Raw genomic sequence first — 23,853 nt, forward strand, 5'->3', positions numbered from 1 at the left:
ATTATGTTAGGTGAGATACCTGAATTTGGCAATCTCCATAACAAACCCAAATACACCTGTTACAGTACATTTATTGCAATCTGTAGGCACCAACCTGCAACTCCTTTGTGCCCAGAATTCCCATTGACTTCTGTGTTCTCCATGTGAACAGAAGGCAGGATGATACCCTTTCTCTCAGAGTTAGAATAGCAAATATTTTATACTATATGCATTCTTTTAGGGGTTAAATATGTTCCATGTAGGTAAGTGAATAGAACTATCTGATGCCTCGTGGGAAAGAGATTATCCTCACCTGCTTATAGATTAAAAAGAAAATGAAGACTTCAGTCCTGCAGTGAGCTCCATAGGGTTGATCCCTGTGCAGGATCAGGGCCTAATGCTTCAGAAGATAAAAAATAAATGTTTAAAAAATGACAGTCTACTTAATTAGCCATCTGCTTTTTACTGGACTGAAGAGTTGGAGGAGATGGTGTATCTTGTTCCCCCACACAAAGCTTTGATGAATGTGGAAATGAAGTGGCAGAGATCCAGATATGGAACTACAGGCTTAAAACAGTGTAAAGTTGAAGGTTCCTAAACCAGGTGGTTATCAAATTTAGACTGCAACAAAGCAATAGGGAAAGTAATCTCACAAAAGATATAATTTAAATTTGAGTGTCCTTTTGAATAAGGAATTGTGTTTTGATTAATTTGAGAGTTGATGAGGGAGGGAAGCTTCTGATGAGTCTTCTTCAAGGATCAAAATATTAAGAAATTATTTTTTAATAAATCACATCAGAGTCCAAAGGGTGCATGTGTGAGTACATATGTATGCGTGTTTCTAAACAAACACTATGTTACCTTTGGGTTAAGGTTCCTAGACTACATAAGATATTAATGCAAAGTATAAAAGGCAAGGAAATAAGCAATTCATTCATTCAAAACCCTATCTACATTCCACTCACCTATTGCCCTTCTCAACCTCAACTACCTCCCTTTCTACCACACATTTCCCCCCCTGAACAACCAAACCTTGATCTCCAACCATGTTTATAGGTTATATAGGCAAAAATAAAAGGGCCAGAATGTCATAGTTTGCTTGGGGAGTGTTTCCCTAATGTAGACACTGGGTAAGACAGCATTATGGCTGTCTTCAACGGATCTCCTAAGAAACCGTAGCATAGCAGGTATATTAGTGATGGTGCCGGAGAAGGAGGGGTGCTGGAGAAGGAGTGGCAGGTCTATAAATACAAGTGGAAATATTTGGCTTCCTGATGCTGCTGTCTGATGCCCCAAAGAGCGTAGGTAACAGTACCAGTGGAGCCAAATGTCTGCACCAAGTTCCTTGGCCCTGAGATACTAGACTATCGTCCTCTTGACCTCACTTTCTCTCATTTTATTGAATCCAAGAGTTATGGGGGAGGGATAGCTCAGTGGTTTGAGCATTGGCCTGCTAAACCCAGGGTTGTGAGTTCAATCCTTGAGGGGGCCATTTAGGGATCTGGGGCAAAAATTGGGGATTGGTCCTGCTTTGAGCAGGGGGTTGGACTAGATGACCTCCTAAGGTCCCTTCCAACCCTGATATTCTATGACCCCAATCCTGAAAGATATTTAGGCACCTACTCCCTTCCATCTGGGTCTAGAGAGCATTATAAAAGTTTCGCTACATCCCTGTACTTTTACATACAAAATTGAAAAATATATAGGAAGAGATACAGTAGTACATTTCTATATTCAAAATCTAGGCTAAGGCTTATATGTTACCAGACCAAAAAGAAAATGTATTTTCTATCATCCTATGGTATTAGACATGAATGAAGACACAGCTTTATTTTAGGTAGATAGTGTAGTTTGAAGTTCCAGGATTTTATTGTACATCTGCAGACAATGTTTTTTTAGTGACTAGAAATCAGTATTCATGAGGTCTGCTAGTACTTTACCACTTACTCACTGTGTGACGTGATCCCTTACTCAGGCTGAGCAGTGCCTTACTGCACAAGTGGACCCAGTGACTTTGAGACCACTTAGGATGTAAGGTACCGCTCAGTATAAGGGTATCACAATTTGGCCTTGTGTGACCTTGGTCAGGTCATGTAGAGAGAGATTTTCAAATACACAAGTGACTTTCAATGAGAGCTGGGTATCTACCTTCCCTTTGGGCCTTTGAAAATCTCCCCCTTAACATCTGTCTCATCTTATATGAGGCAATTAAAAATACTAACTCATCTTTGGAGAGTGGTTTGTTGTTCTTCAGAGTGTGGTGCTATATAAATAAAAGGTAATATGATTATCAGATTCTGTCATTGTTTTGCTTGAAAAAGTTGAAATTAAAACAAGTGAGGGAACATATAAAACAGTATGGACTAGACTCTGTCATCCTTACTCACAGGGAATATTACTCCACGTTTAGGGATATTGATTTAAATGGCTCTGTGTATTTTGTGCAATTGTACCTAATATTGTCACTCCAATAAACCATTAGGTTCTTTTCATGCTGTTTTTTATAATTCTGATTTCCTTCTGAAGAATATCTGTTGTATAATTAGATGATCTTAGTTCAGACACAATTAACAAAAACCCACAGATCCACAGTCTGTTAGACAGCATTTAGTTTGGGGACACTGTCTACGGATTGAAGAATTAGAAGTATGTCTGTTTAACAGCTGAGTGTAACTGGAGAACCACATAACATCATTTTCTTTCAACACATCATTAAAAATGTTGGGTTTTGTCATCTTTTTATTTTCCTTCCTAGCTGATTTGGCGGAGACTCACAAAACCCTTTCTTTTAAAAAAAAATTAATTTCCAAAATGATACTTGAGTAAGATGCCATGTGAGGCTTAGGGACAGGAATACAGTGAACATTTAGCCATGTGCACTTTGCTAACCACAGACAAGAAAGTCGGTTGTGATTTTACTTTTATTTGTACAGTACTAAGTAAATGTATACAAAACAATATTTATTTATATCATAAGTTATTGTAAAGAAGGAAGATGATGATGTAGTCAGTGGGGTTCTGTGCAGGTTCAAGAGTCAGTCTGTGTCCAGTTGCAGGACTGGGACCTTAGGGGGGAAAATATTATACCCAATCAGAAGTACAGCCAAATGTGATGAAGCATGATGTATAAGCCCAAACATTCTCATCAGATTGTAGAAGAATATGTGGTCTGCTGCACCTTTAAAGTTTCAGTCTACTCTGCAAAACAGCTCCTTCCTACTCTGTGTGTATTCAGAGTCCGACAGCTGCTTACTATAGTGACCAAATTAAAGGCTGACCCTTTTTTTTCCTTACACGTACTTGCACTGCAGAGCCAGTTCTGCTAGGTGAGACTGAACTGGACTCCATGGGACTCTGTGCAGAAGCAAGGGTCTGCCCGCACACAAGACACAGGATCAGAGCCCTCATCCTCAGTAGCTGAATACAGGTTTGTATTCACTTTGAAAATCTTTCAGATCTACTAGGGTAGGTAGGGGATGGAGAGTTCATTTTCAATATGAACAGTTCGCTGTACTGTCAGTACAAGTTTCTCTATGTTCAAAAAGAGATCATTTGCAATGGGACAAGTCTTGTCCTCTCCTCTGTAGCTTTGTGAGGGCCTGAGCTAATTGGACTGATGTATTTCTGCTGCATGAAAGGAGGCAGGGTTTGAGAATGGTCAGCTCTGGTGTTCTGTTGCAAAGTCTGATATTTTACCAGCCACCAATGTTTGCTAATCTGTGAACTTGTTTGTACGCCAGAACTTGTGGTTAGGACTCTGAAAGGCCTTAATAGAGTGTGAAGAGTGTTGAGTTGGCTGTTCGTGCAGTAACACACAAAATGAACTAACAATCATGTCAATGGTGTGTTTTATAGGGAATTGGCATTAAACCATATCTATTTATTACTTATGTGTGCTGTAATGTAAGGTAAGGAAAATAAAGTGAATTCCTCATAGAATATTTTGTAGTTCTGCAGATTTATAATTGAGAACATTATCCTAGGAGTTGAGTGAAGAGAGAGGGGACAGAAGTGAAGAATGAAAGTAAATTAACTATAATTAATCTAGCATACAATCTGCCTTTATGAAAAAACTTTAGAAAGCTAATACACTTAACAAAAAAACAACAGGCTGCTTGTAGAAATTCTGCACTGGCTAAAGTTATTTTTACCTTTTGTATTACTAAAGAAAGAAAAAGATCCTTTATCTCTTGTATGAACTGGAACAATAACAAATTGAACTTCTTTTATTATCTGTAAAGGAAACAATTTCTACATATTGCTTGACCAGGTGCTGCTGAAGCACAGACACTTTTTCCCCCCACCTTCCATTGGATGTTTCTCATTGGCAAAGTTTGTTGGCTCTAGTAAGGTGGCCAGCTGGTTGCTGAGATGACTCTTTATAAAAATGTCTCTTGATAGATTCTTTGGGCTAAATCTAGTGACGGATGTTAGCATGAAATTAGAAACCAACCCCCAATAGCAGTGACAGTTAAAGGTCTCCTGCACCTGGCCAGGAGCCTCTCTTCTGAATGAGGGAGACTACCAAAGGAGTGGGAGTGTCCGTTGTTAATGCAGGTTTGTCTGCTGCTGGACTACTTTCCCTGTCCTATTTTTCATGCCTGTATCACATGCATCTCCTCAGTGTGATATAGAAACTACATCAGATACAAAGGAGCAATTCAGTGAGCAGTTCAAATTATGAAGAAGCTGTGTTTGAAAAAAGTCTCCCTCCCCAAACAAAAAATTCTCTGGGCAGCAACCCCCCAATCAGAAGAGCAGCAAGAGTGGTGTGTCAACTGAGGCAGCTGCCACTTTGTAATAAAGCCTATCGGGTGGGTGGGAGGAGGGGCAAGGGAAGCACCCCTAGTGTAGAGAGTTCACTGCAGAGTCAGTTCAATAAAACTTGTGCTTCCCAGTTCTGGCAAAGCTTTTGGACATTTCAAAGGGCTTGATAAACAGCAATAGCCTTGTCTCCCACACATTAAAACTTCATCAATGACATTATGTGAAAAGAAGAAAAACCTGGCAGCACAGTAAAGCAAAGGGTAAGGTGTTCCTTGGATAGGTCAAGGTGCTCTAAGTTCCTCTTGCTGCACTGAAATAACAGCAGTTTTTCTGGCAGAAGAACATCTGTAACCTCCGTCTGGACCGAAGAAGCACATCTGTTCACAGTTATGGGTCAGTGCCCATACAGGAAGCATAGTTGTACTGCATACAGAAAAGAGGCTCTGGATTATAGATACAGAAAAGCTTAAAACCTGCCTTTTTAAAATCAACTGGAGGATAAAATGAATGCAAATCAGATCCATAAAAGAGTTAAAAACCAAACAAATGCTTCCAGCCTGATAAAAATCTAGAAAAAGCTATAGGCAACAGGAGCAGGATTTTCATCTAATGTTCTATTCTCTTCTCTTTTAAAATGATTTAGTTCAAACCCTGATTATAAAATGTACGGTTGAATAAAATTTGTATCGGTAACACAGCAAAGCCCAAAATGAGCCCGACATGCTGTCTGATCATGTGGATTACATCACACATTGCATATTTTGGATTTATTTTTGTTTTGCCAGCTCACAGCTGTTGTCAAGGTTTCCCCTTTCCTCTCAATTAGCTCCTGGAAATAGTCCTAAATGAGTATGGAGGGAATACTGAAGTGCATTGAATTATAGCAGTAATATTTACCAGCATATTGCATATAAACTTGAAATAGTAACCTCTAAAATATTCTGCCTCTTGTTACTGGATTGCCCCTGATGAGACTCTGTTAATTTCTTCTCTTCATGTTACTTTACTCTGTACAAACTTTGCCCCAAAATACTTTACAAAATCACTGTACAACTAAGGCTCTGGTCCTACAATAAGCTCTGCATGGGCACAAGATCTTAACTTGTTTGCACTGAAGTCAACAACAAAACTCCCATTAGCTTCAATAGGAGAATAGTAGGGCACAAAAGGGCAGATAGGACTTAGAGAGGTAAATAAAACAGCCTGGGACTTACCTTTGTATGTCACAGCATCAGCTAGTGATTTATTTCAAGTGAATTAATAGCCTGAAGCTAAGCTCTACCTGTCTTAAACTAAAGTAAGCTGTGTTAGCTAACATTTTCCTCTTTTTTTGGTCATACTTCTTGACATCCCTAATATGAAGCTGAAATTCACCTCATATCAGGGTAGTGTATTCCCATTTGACTGCTGTAAATTACTGATGTTAGAGGCTAAATTAGGAATCTGAGGCACTAAAAATGGCCCACTGCATAATTGTTGATGTGCACAATAATGCATGTGCTAATCTTTCATTAAAAAGGAAACTGTTTTCATATGCTCTATTTTCTTTTTAACAGGGCTGATAGTAAGTGTAAGCACTTTAGCATCTAAAAGTATTCTGGCAAGTACTTAAAAACAACAACAACAAGAAAACAAAAATTTTTCCCTAAATTCCAATGTGGAACATTTACAAAGAGGACATTGCTGTGGAAAGACCATACTTTCTAATCCCAAGAACAAGATTTGCAATCATGAAAGCATAGGGAAAGTTTGTTCCTACCTGCCTATCATGAGGATTCTTTCTCTGAAGCTTCTGGTACTGGCCATCAAGATACCAGATTAGATGAACCACTGGTTTGATCCGGTATAGAACTTCTTTTGTTCCTAATCTGTTTACATGGTTACAGCAAACGTACATAGCTATGATGCAGTCTCACTCATCATGAGAGAGAACTTGATCTCGGTCTTGTGATCACATGGAAATTGAAGTTTCTGTTTACCATATGCCAGTATAATAGTCTACAAAATTGCATGGTATATTCTGACTTCTAAGAAGACACAAAGCAGAAGTACATTATATAAATGGTATATACATGGAATACTTTGATTTTCACCTAACTTTAAAAGGGCAGCAGCAGTCCACCTTAATCATCTTCCTTGTGTGGGAGGAAGGAGGAGGAATTGCCACACAAGCCTTTTCCTTTACTGTGCAGATTGCAGAATTGTCTCATATGCTCAGAAATAATAAATTATATCCCTGTGACACAAGTGTACAAGGTCCTCAAAGAATCGCAGACAGGCTGGAATTTTTGTCATTTTATGTGACAATATCTAAATCCTGATCAATTTCTTCTGAAGTTGGAAAGCCAAGCCATGTCAAGCCAAGCTAGACCCAATAAACACGCCTGGCAGCTGTTTCCAGCTGTACTGTGCTGTAGCAAGCTGACAGCTTGACCGCCAGATTGAGAGAGCTCTGACCAGTGTATCTCTGTTTTACTCTGGACAGAATGTTCATATTTCTGCAACACTTGGAAAAGGTAGATTGGTGGAAATGTGAAACAATTTATTTTCTAGATTTGCAGGTATTTCCTAAGGAGCTGATTCAGGCCCCCTGTGGGGAAGTGTACTACACTGAACCATTTTAAGTGCTCTGCCTCTACTTAGCCCTCTGCAACATTTTGGATACTCAGCTGAATACAAAACTGCTCATAATGGTAGGACGCATTAGGCCCAACCTAATCTTTTCCTCGCTGGAATTGCTCCAACTCTGATTTATCATGAAGAAAATATAATGGCAACTTTCACCAACTGGTCCTGGTCTGTTTTGATATTTTTTCAAGCCTCCAGAAGATCATTAGAAGTACAATAATACAGGCAACAAGATCTTTAGCTAAGATCCAACAGGGGTGACCTGTACTTGTATCTTAAAACCTTTATTCAAGCAAAATGGCAAGGTCAGTGGACAAAATAATGGGTAGTAGTAATCCCTGCACACTCCAACATGTTTGTCCTCCTACTTTCCACCTGTCCCATTTGGTCTTATGTAACCATTTTCTTCAGCCTGTTATGTGTGTGCCCTACTGTTGGGTGTTCCAGGCAGTATTAGGGGCCAGGTTCTAGGGACACCAGAATATTTCCTTTTGGTCATGCTTTAGAGGTTCCTAAATGAAATAAAGTTTTTGCTCAAGCTCCCACTTAGACCCTTGCTTTCCATTCTCTGGGAATAGAAAATAAAAGATCCTGGCATACCTTGTGTTTCTGAACTCACCAAGTGACCAACACGTTGAACTGTGGTTTTGTAAACTGAAAATCAGAGAATTATTCCTCTCTGAACACCTTCAATAAAAAAAGGAGGGTGCCAAAGACAGGGACAATAAACTGTAATAAACAGGGAACAAAACCAGGAACCCAATACAACATTTAATAGTGCCCACTGCTGGAAATCACAAAATGGATGCTTCCTCAAAGAAAGTCACCTGGTACATGGGTGGAAAAGAGTATGTCAGTTATGTCAAAAAATCTACATGTCTCACCAGGCTAATGACTGAATCTGGCATTTAGCAGCCAGAGCTAGGGAGCTATGAAATAAAACGTGGATGTGGAAAAAAACTGTCGCCTCAACAGACTCTCTACTCTATCAACTTGTATCTCTGTTAGTATGGCAGTGGCTGTTTCCCCACTACAATGGGTGGATGCAGTTGTTGGTTCCGCACAGGGTAAGAGCTCCAGCCCAGATCTTCAGATCTGCACAATTTATGTGTTTATCTCCCAGTGATTTGAGAGTTTAGGTGCTTAAATTCCTTTGAGGATCTGGGCCTCTGTCCCTTTCATTAAAAACACAACTGTATTAGAGGAGGCTGTCTCCCTTACCCTTTTCCTATACACCTTGCTGCTCAAGTTTGGGAAGATTTCGGAAGTAGGGCAGGGCAGGATAGCTGTTCTCTGATAGGATGAGCAGCTTGTCAATCAGCAGTGGGTTGGCAATGGACAGCTCAGCTCAGCAGGATGAGAGTTTTCAAACTGGCCACCTGGTAGAACCTACTAATATTTGCTGCCGGATATTTTGCAGGGGTTCTCGATTCTCCGCATTTGAATGTGGCCACATATAAATGTGGCTGGCAAAAAGAATGGTTACTGAGCTTCTGGCACTGAGTAGACAATGTTACGTGAGGAGAGAAGTTTGTCTGGGTAGACCAGATGGTGGCATTACTTGCGACTGGACTGGAGGCTACTTTGTGGTTAGAAAATTAGCCATCACTAAGTTTCATATCTGTGACATAAGCCCGAAGTACCTTTGACATATGACAGACTTTAATTACATATAAAAATAAGAAGGTTTTCTTTGGTGATTGTGGTGGAATGTAGGATGGTATGTGGGGAAAAGGCAAGAAAAAGAAAGTTCAAAATACTATTAAAATATTTTTCTGCCCTGTCAGCTAGTAATTATACTGATGTTATAAGGGTTTGGGGAAAGGCTATAATTATTACAGCAAATATAAAAAGAAATTTTCCCAGAGAAACTCTCTGCGTTAATAAGTGTATAGTTGAGCAGTTACATTTTCACCTTAGCAAATTACTCTGCTGATTGATAGATGAGTTAATTTTAAAAGGAGCCTCCTCACTACAGATGCAGCTGTGAAGGCTAATCAGCTAGAGCAATTAAACAGCTATCTCTGTGGATGCAAAGAAGCCAGTTGGAGAACCAAAGGTACTGAGAATTGGCTAGTTAGAGATAACTGGGAAGAGTGAGTTTATGTCTAGAGTTTACTCCCCATAACATTCCATTGCAGATTCCTTGGAATTCTGACATTTAGCAAAGTATGTTTGTCTATATACAATTTATCAACCTTTGAAATTCCCCTGTACTTAGCTTTTGACAGTAGGTAATTAGGACTAAATGCGGAGAGAAAAGCAATCAATCTTATTTTGTGACTATAGACTCTTGTTGATGTCCATAGCTATGGACAGAATAAGATTCAAGATACTAAGATCTATAATAGGCTATATAGCCTGTAGCCAGGATTTAATTTCAGAGATGATCAAGTAGTACTTTACCATAAAAAAAAAGTTGGTAACTAATATCACAGTGGAATTTCTTGTTACAAGTGACAAAGGTGTATATATAAAGTGAGCCCCTGATACCAGAAGAGGTTTTGATGGCTAATGACAAAATGAGAGAGAATAACAAAGAAAATAATTATTTAACACTTGTATTTTTTGTGAGAGGGAGAACTAAGGTCCTGACCACCTGTGGTCATTAAAGATCCCATGACACTTTTTATAAGCATAAGGATGTTAACCCTAGTGTCCTGGCCAAATTCCAATTTAGCTAATTATATCCTGCTAATATAAGTTTCCCCTGTAGTTTCAGCTGGATATAATATTTGTCGGTTCCTGTTCTAAACTTGGCTGCACTTTTTTAATAGCAGGTGAGTAAATGACAATTTTAGGGCTCTTTAAAAATTATTTTAATGTGAATTTGGATGGTTAGGCACTCCCAACTGGCTTTCTGTCTCCTTGATTGAAAATAGCAACCCAATTTCCCTGGCTGCTACAGATTATTTGGTGGGGAGGAGAGAGGAGCAGGTACTTTTCCCTTCCTTGTATATCTTAGGCCCCAAGTCTGCAGTGAACCCCATTTGAGGGTACTCTGTGCCCATGTAGAGCCCCATTGAGTTAATTGGAGCTCCATGTGGATGCGGGGATCTGCCTGAACAGTGCTTGTTGCAGGAGTGGGGCCTTAGATCTGTGGGATGCTGACACAGAAGTCCTTCATTTCTCCTGAGGAAGCTACAGCTATTGGTGTTGGGAAAATACCTGGGTGGGCTTTTACTTGCAAAGAGGAAGAAAAGGAGAGGGTCTGGTGAAGGTTTCCAAAACTGACAAATTTAAAAATAATTAAAATATCAATGACTGGCCATTTTCTCACCCTGACACTTATTTCAAAGTAATAATGGATAGAATTGCTGAAGTATTTTACACCAGAAATGTTGGCAGTTCAGTTCAGTAGTGGTAAAGCCCTTTACTCTTTTGAGCATATAATTAATTTTCTGAGCATATACAAGTAAATCTGTTAATTAATTTTTACTGAAACTAATAAAAATGGACTCTTTAATAAATTATCACTTGATGACAAAGCTTTTTTGCTCCAATAGAATAACAGTCTTTAAACTTTCTAAAATGTATTGAAAAGCTGGTACATAAACTATATTTGAAGAGATTAGATTTTAAATTAAGCTATTAACAATTGTATTTAATTGTTATGATTATCATTAGTAGACAGGGCCAGGTCAATAGCTCACATCTCTCTTCAGCGTGGCCACTTTGACATTAGAAGTACAGTGACTAAACCAATTAAAAACCTTCTCCTCTAACTAATTTTCATAGTCAGTGATGCAAGGACTGTGCCTTAAAAATGAAAATTTACAAAAATGGTTAAAGTTGCTGCTCAATATTTTCAGTTAAGTTTAATTGGCGGTATCATGTAGTTACATCCTCTTTGGTTTTCTTGTTTACTATTCATGTATTTTTAATAATTTAAACAATAATTCTAGGAAATTCCTAGAGATTGCATTTAAGAGTACATAATACAAATACATTAACAATGTGATTATGAAAATGTACTTCAGTGGTTGGATGCAATTCATTCTTAAAATAGATTGGGTTATTGTCATATTTTCCCCTCATGGTGTCACAACAGGGCAGAGTTAAGGTTGTTTGGGTTCCTCAACTGTGCATTTCCACACCTTAGTAGAAATCCATGTTAAGTTTAACTTTAACTCTGAATCTGTAGGGTTTGGAACCTTGTTTTTGGAATAATGGTTACAATATTCTTGTAATATTTTTATCCTTAGCTTACTAGCATATACTCACAACTTAATTATGGAAGTGCTGGTCATAGCTCCATATCTGAGTTTGAGTTTTGTACTTAAGGCTCAATATTGCTAAATGCTATCCACTCTGGCACCAATCCAACAAAGTATTTAGGCCAACAAGTTGTCTCTTTGAAGTCAATGCAACCCTTCATACGCCTAAAGTCAAGCACATGCTTAAATATTTTGTTGTGTGTGGAATAGACTATAGAGTACTCAGCACTTTGCAGTATGAAGTAGGGATTCAGCCATTTTCTTTCATCTGAAGAATACAACATATCCTCCCTGAAACTACCACCCTTACTCTCTGAGTGAAGAATACATTTGCTGAGACTTTACAAGTAAAGTGGTCCTTTAAGATATTTAGTACCCAGAATCACACCATTTCTTTCTCCTGTGTGATCTTAATAATAACATAGGTGGCATTAAACTTCCCTGATAGTTAAAATCCACTGAAATCTTGTGCATACATTACATTTGAAGATACTTTAGGATTAAAGATATTTTTTCCTGTTATTCTTAATAACTGAAAGTTTTCTTCAGCAGAGGCTGACAGATCATGTTCTACTAAGAGAATTCCATGTAGAATGATTGATTGCCATCTCCCATTGTTCTCAACAGAACTGAAATAATAATTTCCTTATAGTTAGGTGGCCATTTTGTTGAGGTATAGAAATGCATATTTAGGGCACCCAAGAATCATAATTGTGCCATGTAGTGACATAATGAGAGGGGAAATTGTGTTTGAAATTAACTTGGTTGTCAAGAACTAAAATGTGCTAATCATAATAATATGCTTATTGGATGGTGTCACTACAGGGCAGAGTTAGGGTTGTTTGAGTGCCCTAACTATGTGTTGCTATACCTTAACACGTTTGACCTTAATTCTGAATTGCATGAATTTATAATGCTTTGTTTGGGGATAACCACAACATCATTGTAATGTACTGTTGCCCCTTTTTGACCTGAGTGGCTAGTCAAAGTTTGGGGCCCTGGGGAATTTCCAGATGGAAGCAGAAATTGATGGAGTCTGGTATTTTCTAAGATGCAGTCTTGTTTATTTACAAGGAATGTACAAAGCCCTGTTTCTCTGAATGAAACAAGGACAGAAGGAGTAGTTTCTTAGTTTACAGCCCCAGGCCCTTTAGCCAACAGACACAAAAATGCTCTCTCTAGCTTTTTCCAGGATCACATTGTGCTTACAGGTGGCTGCTTGATTCTCTTTCTGCCTCTCAGTCTCTCCCGGTTTCCAGCTTTAGTGTCTGTCTGTCTGGTACTGTCTACACTGGCAAGTTTCTGCGCAGTAAAGCAGCTTTCTGCGTTGTAACTCCCAAGATGCACACAGTGCCATGCCACTTAGTGCACAGAAACTACAGTTGCAGCGCAGTAAAAAAACCACTCTAACAAGAGGTGTACATCTTTCTGTGCGAGGGGTACAGCTCCATGGTGCCAGTGTAGACACCCTGGTCAATTACAGCACTGCGATTGGCCTCTGGGAGGTGTCCCACAATGCCTATTCTTGCCTCTCTGGTCATCGGTTTGAATTCTACTGCCCTGCCTTTAGGTGAACAACCGTCATCCCCACCCCGTAAATTCCTTTGGAATTTTGAAAGTCCCCTTCCTGTTTGCTTGGTGATGCATGCAGTGGTCTCAGTGCATCTTTTCAGGTGGCCATGCCTGCTCCACTCACCAGGCAATCCCCCGCTTGGAGCAAAGCCGAGCTGTGGACTTGATCAGCATTTGTGGAAAGGAGGCTGTCCAGTCCCAGCTGCACTCCATCCATAGGAATTATGATACCTATGGACAGATTTCACGATGCATGACAGAAAGGGGCCATGACCGGGACACACTGCAGTGCAGGGTCAAAGTGAAGGAGCTGCAGAACACTTACCACAAGGCGCAGGAGGCAAACTGCCGCTCTGGTGCTCCACACACAAGCTGCCCGTTCTACAAAGAGCTGGCCGCAATACTCAGTGGTGACTCCACCTCCACTGCGAAGGCCACTGAGGATACTTCGGTGCATCACATGCCAGTTGAGAGTGTACTGAGCCAGGAAGAGGAAATCTTGGACAAGGATGTGGAGGGGGAGTGGGACCCAGCGGCAGAGGATGACTTGGAGGTCAGAGATGCATGCAGCCAGGAGCTCTTTTCTACCCATGAGGAGCCTAGCCAGTCACAGCTGTCAGATCTTGGTGAAGCACAAACAGGAGAGGAGGTCCCTGGTAAGTGGATTTGATTTTGGGAATCGCTGTTGCGAGTTGCTGGGGGCAGGAGGTTGCAGAAAGCAGGCTTGTGTCTGTATGGCATGTACCACCACATGCCTAGTCTGAGTGGTGGAACAGGCTGTTGATTGACTCCCTCACTTCATGGGAGTCTGCCTCAGAGATCTCCAGGAAACTCTCATGGAGATACTGGGAAATCTGCTGCCACAGGTTCTTTGGCAGAGCTGCTTTGTTTCTTGCCCCATTAACAGTAACTTTCCTGTGCCACTGTGCCATCACGGGGTGGGGTGGGAGACACCATTGCTGCACACAGGTGAGCCGCATAAGGGCCATGGCGGAAGCCGCAGTCTTGGAGAAGACCCTCCCTTGATTCCCTGCTCACCCTCAGCAGCAAGATATCTTCCATAATGATCACAGTGGAAAATGTGGGGACAGGAATGATTATCAGGCCCCTCCTACAGTGTTGGCTGTCCCCAAGAGCCACATGCCCAGTGTACAGTAGGGTCCGGGAACACTGATTTACCATGCTTCTGTGACTACTCACCATTTTGGGGGTCTTGTGGCTCATCTGTACTTGCCTGGGGTCAGCCAGTTACTGACAGGTATGTGAATACTGGCTGTGTTTTAAATCACTGAATCAGTGTTCTGTGTGTTGCAAACAATACTGCTTCTGTAAAATGTTGCGTTTTTGCTTCACAGAGATGACCGTGGGAGCCCAGCCTCCCTCTTTGTTATTGCTGGTTGAGCGGCTGTGCAGAATTAGGAAGTGGCCACGAAGAACTAAGGAGGACTTTCTGCGTGATGTTATAATGCACTCCGCAGCTGAAAACAGGAATCGGAGTGCCAGGACAGGGAGAAGAGACCGAAAGGAGAATGCAGCATTCCAGAATGAAGCCACGGAGTGGCTCTTAAATGTTATGTGAAATGTTACGGAGCGCCAAGTGGACACGCTCCAGGCGATATTAGCACTGCAAACTGAACAGCTCCGCGCCCGCTCTCCCCTGCAGCCACTGTTGCAAAACTCTTTCCCATGCACCCCGCAGACACTGCCAACACACTCTTATCAACCTCCTGGCTCCAGTCTGTACCTGCAGCATTCCGCTCCTCCCCATCACAGTCCAGCACTGCGGACTCATAAGAACATAAGAATGGCCACACTGGGTCAGACCAAAGGTCCATCCAGCCCAGTATCCTGTCTTCCAACAGTGGCCAATGCCAGGTGCCCCAGAGGGAGTGAACCTAACAGGTAATGATCATGATCTCTCTCCTGCCATCCATCTCCACCCTCTGACAAACATTCCTTACCCATCCTGGCTAATAGCCATTAATGGACTTAACCTCCATGAATTTATCTAGTTCTCTTTTAAACCCTGTTATAGTCCTAGCCTTCACAACCTCCTCAGGCAAGGAGTTCCACAGGTTGACTGTGCGCTGTGTGAAGAAGAACTTGCTTTTATTTGTTTTAAACCTGCTGCCCATTAAATGCTCCTATACTCCCATACCTACTGCACTCAACACCCATCCTTCTGCAGTTTGGCCCTGCGGAAGTACAGTACTCCCTTCACTGTACTCCAAAGGAGAAGGTTGTATATGATCCCTGGACATACACAAATCTTTAGCTGTCCCAGGACCCCACCTTCTCCTGGGCCCTGGGATCTTTCCTTCCCCTGTCCCCCTCAGAACTGAGGTGTTTTTGTGCTTGACTTTCTCCTCATGGCTACCACTCTGAAACCTCTCCTCCAGTTGTTGTGTTTTAATAAAAGAATGGTGTGGGTTTGAAAGCAATCTTTATTCTATTAATTGAAAGCAAACAGAACCCTGCAAAGCAACAGACAATTATCTTAAACCTTCATATTGCATCGTCTGCACCAATCACAATCACCTCCTAGCATTACAAGCACTACACTCCCAAGCATAGCAACAAATATTAGTGGCTTTCAGCTTCTAATTGCTGCCTCAAGGCATCACTGATCCTTATGGCCCCGCGCTGCACCCCTCTAATAGCCCTGGTCTCTGACTGTTCAGATTGAATCTCCAGGCGCTGAGCCTCAGCAGTCCAGCCCTGAGTGAAGCTTTCACCGTTCCCTTCACAAAAATTATGGAGCGGCTATAAGCACAGGAATATTGTCGTCGGCCAGGTCCAGCTTCCCATATAGGCAACGCTAGCAGGCCTTTAAACAGCCAAAAGCACACTCAACAGTTATTCTGCACTTGCTCAGCCTGTTGTTGAACTGCTCCTTGCTGTTATCAAAGTGCCCCATGTATGGCTTCATAAGCCACGGCATTAAGGGGTAGGCAAGATCTCCCAGGGTCACAATGGGCATTTTGACTTCCCCTAAGGTCATCTTCTGGTTCCGGAAGAAAGTCCCTGCTTGCAGCTTCCTGAACAGGCCAGTGCTCTGAAAGATGCATGCGTCATGCACCTTTCCGGACCAGTCTGCATTAATGTCTGTGAAACGCCCATGGTGATCCACAAGCGCCTGAAGAACCATTGAAAAATACCCTTTCTGATTAATGTACTTGGTGGCTAGGTGGTCTGGTGCCAGAATTGGAATATGTGTGCCATCTATTGTCCCTCCACAGTTAGGGAAGCCCATTTGTGCAAAGCCATCCACAATGTCATGAATGTTGCCCAGAGTCATGGTCCTTTGGAGCAGGATGCGATTAATGGCCCTGCACATTTCCGTCAACACGAGTCCAAAAGTCTCTGAATTGGTTAGCGACCGATCGGTAGCAGTCTGGAATAGCCAGCTTCCACAGTGCAATCTCCACGCACTTCTCCAACGGCAGGGCAGCTCTCATTCTCGTTTCCTTGCACCGCAGGGCTGGGGTGAGCTCATCACATAGTCTCATGAATGTGGCTTTCCTCATCTGAAAGTTCTTCAGCCACTGCTCATCATCCCAGATGTGTTTGACAATGTGATCCCACCACTCAGTGCTTATTTCCCGAGCCCAAAAGCAGTGTTCCACTGCGGTCAGCACCTCTGTGAATGTCACAAGCAATCTTGTGTCATAGCTAGTACACGTGGTGAGATCAATGTCTGACTCTGAGTCCTTTTGCCTTTGTAGTTTAAGGAATAATTCCACTGCCACAGGTGATGTGTTAGTCAGAGCAAGCAGCATATTGGTCAACAATTCGGGATCCATTCCTGCAGACTGAAGAGGCAGAGTGTGCAGAACACAAACCATTGAAAGATGGCACCAAATGCAGACGGAAGCACAGGGATTGCTGGGATGCAAAGCAATGCATCACAGGGCATTGGAACAGGACACAGGATACCCTGCGACCCCCTCCGCGCTTCCACAACTCTTAGCGGCAGAAGAGGACGAGATGCTCTATGGGGTAGCTGCCCAGAGTGCACCACTCTGAATACCGGTGCAAGTGCTGCAAGTGTGAACACGCTATTGCGCAGGCAGCTGTCAGTGTGAACGCACAACAGTGGTTTTCCTTCAGCGCTCTCTGAGTGGCGCTGTAACTCTGCCAGTGTAGATATACTCTCATATACACACACTCCCTGATCACAATACTCAGTGGAACCCCCTGTCCACATGGTGCTAGTTTCTGGGCAGATTCTATTGGACCTTGTTGTAGGTGTGGCCTCCTTAAGTGTTTCTTACAGCTATCTTAAGTGAAGGGTGCATTCACACATCAGTTTTAACAAGGTTTTTACTCAACCCATAACACGGTTTCACCCAGCTCATCACAGTATTTTAACCTAAATTATTGATATGTGGTAGTGTCTCAACCTTATGTACATTTTAATGAAGTTCTTGTCTGGGAATATATAAGGAAATTGACTCTCTCACTGTTAATCCAATTTTACATAGTGTAACTGTTGATTTCAGTGGATTTACATTGGTGTAAATCTAGAGGCATACAATGGTGAATCCGGTCCATACTGTAGTTTGAATTGTCCTTTTTGTAAGTTGTTTTGGTATCTATCTGGCTAAAAGCCTCAGAGGGAATGCATATTAGTACATTGTCAGGGTCCCTTTCGATGGACCTCTCAAAAGGTGACATTTCAAAATAGAACTTCTAGGTGATAAACTGATTTTTAAAACACACATCAACAAAGTTGATAACATTTATAAGGTATGTTCTGTCCAATGTTCCCTCTAATTTTTGACAGGCCGTGTGCACCAAAAAATTTCTTCTGTGCAAATTGTTGTGCTTCTGTGCAAATTTTTGTGCATGCGGTGTTTCGCTGTGTGCACGGGGTTTAGGATCTGTGTGCGTGAGCACAGCTTAGAGGGAACAGTGGTTATGTCTATTACTGGACATGAACTATCTGTACTTGAGTAGCCCTTTACGAAACATAATGACAGTCCTGTTTTATCATATAATATCTTATTGTCTCAGGACCCTTTTTAAAGACAACTGCAATATCCCAATTTTTTATTTAATCAGTCAAAACATTTGGATATTTTATAACTCAAAAATGTTTGTTCAAGATATATTGATATACCAAGTAGGTGTTTTCTTGTGTTTACCAGGAAAAAGCGGTCCAATAGAACAAGTGTTTAGCATGATGTACAGTTTGAAGTGAAGAGAAATGTCAAATAACTGTAGGTACTGTCAGAGCTCTTCTTTTGCTCTGGGAATGTTACGAACCCTTGTTCAACATTTCATGACAAACTCATTCAGAAAACTAGATTCCTAGAAAAATCCTCTAGATCAAGGAGGATCTTCAGAAGCTGGAAGAACACAACCCAAACACATGTTTTTAAGAAGTATATTTTTATGTTTTGCAGAAATATTTTGCAATACTAAAAAACATGTGGACACACACGTCTTGTTTTTTTTATTTTGAAAATATGGTCACTTTACCTTTATGTGTTCAGCTCTTTAGTTTTCAGAATGACTGCACCGCACCTAAAGCAGGGTGGAGGGGGAAGGGGGATGGACATTGTCCAGGATTGCCAGAGGAAGGCAGTAGTGCTTTATGGGGGAGGGGAGAGGGGAGAGGGGAGAGACAAGGTCAGAAACTGCTGCAAAAGGGTGGGGGGTGGTGTCAGCTTTGCAGCACTGACTCACCCCCTGGGAATGTAAGGGCAGAAGGCTTTAAGGGTGCAAGCCCTGGAGTTGGAAACCTTTTTCTCCGTGCAGCAGGCAAGGCAGCACCTCGAGGTGTGATTATGGGGTGGGGTTTGAATCTGCTGTGGTCATTGCACTAGTCACTCTTTTTTTAAGGGGCTGGGAAGGAATTTTTCCTTGAGCACCATACAGGGGGTCCCCGGTATACATCTCCCCCTTACCCACTGTGTCACAGATCCATCTCTCATCAATAGGGGAACGTGTTCTGATTCACGTCGGTCCCAATCCACATATCCGTCATTTGCAGTACTGTACTGTAAGTTGCAGCTGAGGGATATGAGGATCGGGACCAACGTCAATCAAAACACGTTCCCTTATTGATGAGCAACAGATACATGTAGCCACTTTACATCCAGGCCCACCCTCCCAGTCCTGGCACTGCTCCCGGCCAGCGCTTGCCCAGCTCCAGCTTTCCAGCTGCGGAGTGGGGTCAGGAGCTTGCTGCGCTCTGCTCGCCCGGCTCTCCTGCTGGGGAGTGGGGTTGAGGTGTGGGGGCTTCCAAGCCTCCATCCCCTGCTCCCTGGCTAGAGTGCTGGGTGGGAGGAATGGGGCAAGCCCCCGCGCCCCGACCCCACTCCCCGGATGGAGCGCTGGGTGGGTGGAGTGGGGCAAGCCCCCAACTCCGCTCCCTGGCAGGAGCGGCAAGCCCTCATGCCCAGATCCCGCTCTGCTGCCTGGTAGAGCAGGGCAAGCCTCCACTCCCGAATCCTGCTCCCCAGAAAGAGCACCAGGCAGAGCGGGGCAAGCCCCTGTACCCCGGCAGGTATGCTGGGCGGGCGGAGCGGGGCAAGCCCTTGCATCCCGCTCCCCTGCCAGGTGGAGCAGGACAAGTTGCCGTGCCCCAATCCCTAGCTGGAGTGCCAGGCAGAGTGGGGCGAGCCCCTGCACCCCAATCCCACTCCCCGGCAGGAGCGCCAAGTGGACGGAGCGGGGCAAGCCTCGAGCGCTGGGCGGGAGGAGAGCACGGGGGTTGCAAGGGCACACATTTTTACAGCCCCTCCCATTTTTCCAGGAGCCCCTGGCCAGAGCGTCTATCCTCCCACCCACCCCCCCGCAAGGCCGGCTGGAGTGGGGGAGTGGTGGCCAGATCGCTCTTACCCCTTGGCTCCCCCATCATTGCCCACCCACCCAGGTGTTCCCTCCTGCCGACACCACTACTGTACCAGCGGGTTACCAGTATCTGTCGTTTTGGTATCCGTCGTCCTTTTCAAGAACACTACCCCGATGTATACCGTGGTGGAGTGGGGATTTTTCACCTTCCCCACAGCAGGTGTCAGGGAAGACCTATTATGGTGAGCACAAAAGGTGGTAGGCTATATGTAAGTGTGGGCAGATGTCCAGTGCTGGTACTGCACAGGGAAGGCATCCAGTGACCAGATAAATGGCCTGATAAAGGACTTAAAAAGGAGGTGCTGGTTAAAGGAATGGAATGATGGAGGGCTTGGGACTCCTACAGTTGGAATGTCAGGGAGCCAACCCCCTTTTCTTATAGCCCATCTTAACCCTCCTACAAGGTGGGGTGGAGGTAAGGTCCCAGCAATGGATTTGCTGGAGGAACTGGGATGGAAAAATGAGGGGAGCTAGTGGAAGCCCCCGAGGTAATTACGGAATAAACCAGGGGTTACATGCACTGTACACTTTTATCTGCCAGGTAGTCCGAGACTTCTAATAATAGAGTTGCGGCTTGATCAAATCCATATCAAGTGTCTCCTGTCCTTCTTTCAGTATAGCCGAACAAAAGTGTCATCTTCTCTGAATAATAATTTTGCCAGCACTGAAGTGATTTGTAACTAAGACTCTCAAGGTGCTTTATATCAATTGGTGAATTAAGTCTCTCAATGTCCCTATGGGAGGAATAAATAAAAGCACAGAAAGGTTAAAAGTCTTGTCCAAAACAAAGACAAGAACCAGAATGCAGATCTCAATCTTCTGAGTTATAGTCTTGTGCCTTAACCACAAGATCATCCTTCCTCTCTTGAAGGAGACAGTGTCCTGGCAATTAGTATATATATATATATATATATATATATATATATATATATATATATATTTTAAATGAGAACCAAAACAATTGAGCCAAAAGAAACCATAGGCAGAGAAAAATCCATCTTAAATAAAAACTCCTTCACATTAAAAACAAAACAGTCTGGTTGCTTTTGAAAGCACAGCTATATAAAACAATATATATTTCCTGACTGAATGTAGGTAGATGACAGATTTCTCCAGGGTCTTTTCCAGAATCAGAAACATGAGCTTGGTATGGTGTTCCTGATGTGAATGCAACGTAACATTTGACAAATGTGATTGGACATCTTAGCAGTCATGTTGTGTAGCCCTACTCCATTCTAGTACATTGGTCTAATCAGAACTAATACATAATGATTACAGCTCTGGGACCAGATACCTGAAACTCTGCTCTGCTTGATTTTTTTCCATAGGACTTAAGCACTGCTGCAGTTAGTGCATGCATGGGGCAACATCTCTGTTCTTCCAGGCTCAGAGATTGTTTGAAGCTTCACCCACCTTTGGGAAACAAGATATGTAATGACATATAAAAAATAGGAGAAAACACATAGAATTTGTCAATTCAAGTTTATGCAGAATTAGGCAAGATAAGAGAACTAGCTCAGGTAACTGAAATCCAGTCTGAGATCAGAACATCTGTTCTGTGGTATGGAACTCTGGTCAGTAAGCTGATAGAAAACAAGCTGTATGTGCTACTGAATCCTTATTAAACAGGTACATACAGTACCTAGCTTTTGCAATATAGTGCAAATTATCAATGGATCACTATTTACTCTCTATCTCTCTCTCTCCTGCCCTCCTCCTCCCATGAACTTAGTGGATGCTGTTGAGTTTAACCAACTGGCCTGCATAAAATATGAATTCCCCCACACCTGCCCAGATAACTGAAACTGAATCAAATCACTTTTTGATGTGAAAAAGATTGGCGAACATTCTCCTATTGCCACTTCCCTTGCTACTTTTCCTCTGATTTGATTCTTCATGTTTTGAGTTCAGGCTCAAAATTCAGAAATGCCAACATAAAACATAAAAGACAAGTGTTTCCATGGATCAGAATGAGGATATAATAGCATTCTAAGGAAGAAACTTGTTCTCAAGAAGTTTCTAGCCCAGTTTTGGGTAGCACCTTGTAAAGGCTGCATTTAATCCCATAGTTTCAGTAAAATGGGCTTTCAGTATAATCGGCAAATTCATCAGCTTTTAGTCATGGAGTTATTCTGAGATCCAAGGTTTTTTATACAAGTATTTATATATATATATTAGTTTAGTTTTTAAAACACCACATGAAGAATTTGCTGGCACATTACAGTTAATACAACAGAAGAAGTGTGTGTGGGGGAAGAACATAAAAATTATTACAAAATCTAGATAGACTACAAGTAACTGGATGCCAAGAAACTCAATCATAGTGGTGCAAGTGAGAGATATTGTAATTCTTTTCTAATGGAACTGGCTTTCTGCTCATCAGTAACGTTTTTCACAAGTCTATTAAATTCAGTAGCTAAGGATGTTCTGCATAAAAATCTGTAAAGTAAGAATTTTTAGAAGAGTTGAAAGCATTAGCATCTTCAAAAGACTGGACCTCAGCTAATGTTAATGGGCCAAGTTCTGATTCGCATGGAGCACCACCTTACTGCACAAGTGGTGTCAGTGACATCAAAGCAAACTGGGTACACTCAATGTGAGTAACAATGTCAGAAGCTGGCTCTACCTTAGGAAGCGTCAAAAACAAACAATTGAGCTATAATTAAATCAAGAGAAACATCTTTCTGAGTCTGTTAGGTAACATGGAGTTTTGCAGGATAATGTTGTGTTACTTCTGTATCTACCCTGTCAAATCTTTTAAAAAATGTGGACCTCAGTTTTCAGGATCTGGAAAAATTAGCACTCTGAGTACCTGCTAGCTAACTTTAACAGAGCTGTGTACTGGAGCCAGGGTCTTCCCATGCAGGAAGAAGTTGCAGGATCTAAGCCCTAGTCATTAGAGTCCCCTGTTTAGCAATAGAATGGGGATACAGCACACATAGTGGCAGTGTAAGTGTCCTTATGGCATTCCACCAATGTGTAACAACCTTGATTAGGAAGAGCAGTAGTTGTCTCCACGGGTTCGATTTTCAGAATTGCTGGCCTGACTGATTCTCATTGAACTCAATGGGAGTTTTGCCCCTGGCTTTAGTGGGAACAAAGTTAGGCCCGTGCTGACGTTTTGAAATTCCTATCCCATGTTCATTCAGTCCTTGATTTCTCTGCTGAGACCACCAGCGAAGACCATTTATAATACCAAGCCAAGATTTTCAAAAATAAAAGCCTAAAGGTAGGCAGGTATCTAGGCAACTTCCTAAGTTTCAAAAGTGTCCACTTGCTGGGTGATCAACACTTTAAAAATCAGGCAGTTACCTAAGCATGGATTTAGGAACCGAACTTTAGGCTCTTAAAAGAAATTTTTGATTCCCCCCACCCCATGATATTCAGCCACTTGTAGCCTAAACAATGATTCTCTTTCTGCCCCACCTCCCCTCTGGCGATTATACATGATACATTTTGGAGCAGGAATAGTGATATTAAGCCATATTTACATTTTACAGTAGCCCCAACATAAATATGGATCATGTTGTTTTCTTATAAAGAGGCCTTAAGGTTCTTTTTTATCCATGAGAAGGACAGAAGTAAATGAAGCAACTTTCTTTCGCTCACTATGAACTGGGCCCTATATCAGTAACATGGTCCTCCAGGAGCTGTAATATCCTTGGTCCCTTGGCACCTCCCTTCTATTCTGCAGTTGAGATGAGAGTCTAGTAGCTATCTTGGAGTGAGAAAGGCTGTTTTGTTTACTTTAGCCAAATCAGTAGCCTTGTTTTTGGAACACAATGTCATTGATGGGAATAACAGTTCCTTTTGGTGAGAACTGAACCAG

General features: G+C 42.2%; 1 long non-coding RNA gene across 1 annotated transcript in view; it reads right to left on the reverse strand.

The window, feature by feature from the left end:
* LOC311526440 overlaps nucleotides 1-6,727 on the reverse strand; it is a 29,622-nt gene extending 22,895 nt beyond the window's left edge. Inside the window, exon 1 of the long non-coding RNA XR_014713008.1 lies at nucleotides 6,506-6,727. This is a non-coding gene — a long non-coding RNA (uncharacterized lncRNA). The remainder of the gene's footprint in view (nucleotides 1-6,505) is intronic.
* Nucleotides 6,728-23,853: the final 17,126 nt, after the last annotated feature.

This window comes from Lepidochelys olivacea, assembly GCF_965140295.1.
Source record: "Lepidochelys olivacea isolate rLepOli2 genome assembly, chromosome: 9".
NCBI classification, from domain to species: domain Eukaryota; kingdom Metazoa; phylum Chordata; order Testudines; family Cheloniidae; genus Lepidochelys; species Lepidochelys olivacea.